Raw genomic sequence first — 5,177 nt, forward strand, 5'->3', positions numbered from 1 at the left:
ACGTAGTCTAATTCACAATACTATAGTCTCGCATGAAGACCAAGCGCCACAGTCATATCCTTGTGGTGCGGTGCGGGCAGTCCCTTTGTCATTATATCTGCCACATGTTCGACGTCTCACAGTATTCAAGGTGCATTTCGCCACGCTTGACTTCGTCACGGATGTGTATGATACTTGATGTCAATGTGCTTTGCACGGCCGTCGTTGACAGGATTCTTCGTCATCTTGATGCATGATTGATTGTATTCAAAGATCTTGAGTTCCGGTCCTGGTTCGCATGCCGCATCCAATATCTCAGAGAATAAGTGATGAATCCACGTGCCTTCTTGGATCGCTAAGTTTAAGGCAATGTATTCTGCCTTGCCGGTTGACAGTGATATACTTGACTGTTTCTTGCTTCCCCAACTATGGGAGCATCCATAAGAATGAAAGCGTATTTAGAAGTTGACTTGCGATCAAAGTGGTCGCCCGCCCAGTCTGCATCGGAATAGCCGCGAAAGCCGACTTTATTGCCAGGCTGAAAACGAATACCATGAGCCTTTGTCCCTTGCAGGTAAGCCGTAAATCGCCTTGACCAGCTCAAGACAATCAAAGTCTTTGTCGAGCTCAACCCCTTCTCGTGCGACACAGTACACAACTTCTTTCATATCCATCAAGAAAAGCTGTCACCACATCCAACTGATCAAGTGGCTACCCAAAGTACTTGGTCATAGCGATCACCATGCGTAGCGTTACATACTTGACCACAGGCGAAAATGTCTCCGTGTAGTCGATTCCATACTTTTGCTTGAATCCTTTTGCGACGAGACAAGCCTTGTACTTCTCGATGGAGCCACCAGCTTTGCACTTGATCTTGAATACCCACTTTGTTTTAATGGCTTGCTATCTTGATGGCAACTTTGCAGCTTGAAACACTCACGAAGCTGCATGGAATCCAACTCAGCACGTATTGCCTTGCGCCAATGTAGCTGATCCGGCCCGCCTATGGCATCTTGAAATGTTGTCGGCTCAGATAAGTCTTTGGCTTCGACCGCATTAGCACTTGCACGCTAGAACGCAGGTGGAGTTGAGTTGCTGTTATCATTCCCAAAGCATTTATCTCATGAGTCAGAGAAGCTTCCTTGCACGCATTTTATCGCCGCTTGGGTTAACGTGACTCCAAATCTTCTGGAGCGCTTCCCTCTTCTGATCCGGTTTCATGATAATTAGGACATGAAACTTTAAATGAGCGATTTGAGTCACTTGAACGATCCTTGCGTTTTTCCAACCTGCTTAAAGTCCGTTGTATATGGCGAGCCGTCATCGCTAATCTCGAGCTCGTCAAAGTCGAGATTTGCTTCTTTAACGTCGTCAAAATCTGGACCGATAGATCTCCTAGACTTGACTCGTCGAACATGACATCTCGACTGATCACCACTCACTGAGCGTCAATGTCATAGACTCGATAGGCCTTAGAAACTTCTTCATAGCCTACAAACACACCCACTCGAGACTTGGAATTCCACTTAAGCCGTTTTCCTTTGGAGTCAAGACATAAGCTCGACAACCAAAAACACGCGTATGCTTGACGCTTGCCTTAAACTTGTGCACGATCTCGAACGGATTTTTGTTCTTGAGTTTTGGTGACGGAAGGCGATTCTTGACGTAAATCGCAGTTATGGCAGCTTTACCCCAGAAACACTTGTTTAGTTTTGCATGGTGAAGCATGCTTCGTCCAATCGTAACAATCGTCCGTATGGCGTGTTCAGCTGTCCCATTGGTTTGATGAGCGTAGGGAACCGTAATCAGCTGCTCGATACCCTTCCCCCGTCTTCGTAAAAAACGTAAGCAAATTAGTTGCAAACTCGCGAGCTCCGTCATTCCTCACAAACTTGACCTTTTTTCCGAACTGCGTTTGGACCTTGAAAATGTAAGTCTTGATGAAGTCCTCGCTTCTGACTTGGCACGCAAACAAACCCCTTCATACATCCGCTGGCCTCGTCCACAATAGGTAGCAAGTACTAGCTGCCACCGAAAGATTCTTGCTCCATCGGTCCGCAACTGGCAAAGTGAAGCAATTCAAATGGAGCATATCGGCGCTTATCATGGTTGCTTGGAAATGGTTTTTGGACCATTTTCCTTCTTGACATCCACGACACATGCTCGATAAAGTTGACGTTGATGGTGAGGAGGCATCCTTGATCATTCCACTCGCAACCATTTTTTGCGACACGTCATTTGGAGCGTGGCTTATTCGCGCATGTAAGTCGATCTTGTTGTTCGAAGCCACCACTTGCTTGGAGCCTTTTATTTCGATATTCATTTGAGCTCTTTTGAACACCATTTGAAAACGTCCACTTTTATTTATCTGCGGAACAGAAAGTAGGTTCTTGCTCATCTTGGGTACGTATATGTTAAAGTCTGAAGCCGATGCTGAAAGGCGTGAAAAAGAATGGGGCGAAGCGAGGAGTCTGCGCGAAGAGGCGAAGACACTTGAGTGGAGGAGGAATATTTGGAAGTGATTGATTTGTTGGGACTTCCACTTCTGCTTCGGTAACCACTTATTTCTACGTCGTCTAATTCAGAATACTATAGTATAACTAAGTACTGTGCTATACCGCGGTTCGGATTGGACTTGTTCGCGTTGTGTACGTTACCTGAAACCCAGAACCCTAAATATTCTTCTCACGGACAAAATGGTATCGAATATCGATGTGCTTGGTGCGCTTGTGGAATTCGGGCTTCTTGGGCTTTGTTCTGTACAAACACGATCCACTAGTGCTTCGTCTTAATTCGATGTAAGCTGCTTAGTCAGCGTTCGAATATCCTACTACTTCACCGCAACCGGCTTCTGAAGATCAATGTCCATGTGTTGGAGTCGCTTGCAGGTACCGAAACACACGCTTAAGAGCTTGCTAGTGAGTCGGGCAAGGATCAGCAGCATACTGACTTTGAGTTCCCACAGCGGCAGCAAGGTCCGGGCGAGTACCAACCATCAGGTACGTTAAAGCACCAACAGTACTGCAATACTATATGTTTTTTATCGTCTCGTGGTGCTTGCAGCCATCTTCACACATAGTCTTGGTCAGCTTTAATTTAATGTCTTGAGGCGTTCTTACAGGCTTGCAATCCTGCATGCCGTACTTGGTAAGAATCGACTGCAGAAACTTGGTTTGCCGCATGGACACACCTCCAGACTCGTCATTTCGCTATACTTGCCTTCCAAGACAGAACTTCAGCTCACCTCAGTCGGACTTATCAGATCGCTTACTCAAAGCACGCTTTGTCGCCTCCGGTAAAGCTATATTGCTGCACGCAAGAATCAGATCGTCGACGTAGATCAGTACAAATATCATGGTCATTTCGTCGCCCTTGACGTACACGCAATGGTCCATTTCACACTTGGTAAATCCAGTCTTGCGCATAGACTCGACAATTGTTTGGTTCCACATTCGGGGAGACTGCTTAAGGCCGTAGAGTGCACGCTTGAGCTTGCACACATGATCCGGATACTTCGAGCTGATAAAACCTTCAGGCTGCGTCATGTAAATTTCTTCATCCAGCAAACAATTAAGAAATGGTGTCTTGACATCCATCTGGTGTAGAACCAGGACATGCTGAGCTGCTATACTCAGAATAATCCGAATTGATGTAAACTTGGCCACAGGGGCGAATGTCTCTTCAAAGTCCACTCCGTACTTCTGCAGAAAACCTTTCGCAACGAGGCGTGCCTTGTATCGCTTGATAAGTCCTTCCTTCAGCAGTTTCTTTTATCTTGAACGTCCACTTGCTGCTTATTGCTTTTCGGCCGGGTGGCAGGACAACAAGCTCCCATGTCTCATTATTGGTCAGCGATCTAAACCCAGATGCGCACGCTTCCTTCCACTTGCTGACGTCGCTGGATTCCATAGCTGACATATATGATGTCGATACTTTTCCCACTGAATTCGCAGCGTACGCACAATTTTTTTCTTCTTCCTTGATCGACGTAAGCAGAGCTGATATGTCTTTAAAAGGTCTTGGTTGACCTTGAACTGGCGTTTCTTCACTTGCACGACTAAAACGCCCACTTCGTTTAGCTTTTGGAGGTCGAGACAAATTTTCAAGCGATTGAGTCCTCAGACAGCGCTTAGATCCTAGAATATAATCAGTATTCGGCCGCTTAGATTGATGCGTTTCCTCTTGTAATGGAGGAATTTCGGACGACTCTTCGTGCATATCTTTGTCGTTTTCTTGACCGTCGGTCACCGCGATTCCGCCGTGATATTCTATTCTCCTGTCAGAGTCTTGTCCATGTTTTCCGCTGTCAAAAGTGTTGTCCATGAAGTTGCTCGCGCTTACCATGATCCTGCCTGTGTGTAGTTGTCTAACCGATACGTCTTTTTGTGCTCCGTATATGCAAGTAGATGGCTCAGAGTTGCTTGAGCTTCGAATTTCTAGCGCTTTGATTGGGTCGTGTAGATTGGCTTAGAGGTAAATAGGTTGCGATTGGCAAGTATTTGCTTTTTCTTTTGCATTCCTCGTGTGGAGTCTTTAGCTTTTCTTTAGGATGAGTTGGCCCCGATTCTCTGCCCAAGACTGTGACTACGCTTCTCTTGGTACTCCTTGGCGAAGCCGGCATGTTCGACTGCACCGCGTTCACTCGTGGAGGTTCCGATTCATGGTTTCGGGTACGTGATTGTGTTAGGTCGTTTGTGGTGGCGTAAACTTTTGGACAATGCCGCGATCGGCGCAGAATTTGGTCATTTTAGCTGACTTGTGCTCGCTGTCGTTGTTTTTGTAAAGCATCTTGACGGAATTGCCGGTTAAATTCTCAGCAAACTTTACAAAGTGACCAAACTTGTTGAAGGCTTCGGACTTGTTCCGCATAAGATACACTGCGCAGTGTCGAGATTTGTCATCGATGCAGTAACAAAATACTTCATCCCGCCAATAGTGGAAGTCCCCATCGGTCCAAACACATTGTTAAAGTCTGAAGTCGATGCTGAAAGGCGTGAGGAAGAATCGAGCAAAGCGAGGAGTCTGCGCGAAGAGGCGAAGACACTTGAGTCGGAGGAGGAATATTTGGAAGTGATTGATTTGTTGGAAGTTACACTTCTACTTCCGTAACCACTCATTTCTACATAGTCTAATTCACAATACTATAGTCTCGCATGAAGACCAAGCGCCACAGTCATATCCTTGTGGCGCGGTGCGGG

Source organism: Bremia lactucae, linkage group LG6 (assembly GCF_004359215.1).
Source record: "Bremia lactucae strain SF5 linkage group LG6, whole genome shotgun sequence".
NCBI classification, from domain to species: Eukaryota; Oomycota; class Peronosporomycetes; order Peronosporales; family Peronosporaceae; genus Bremia; species Bremia lactucae.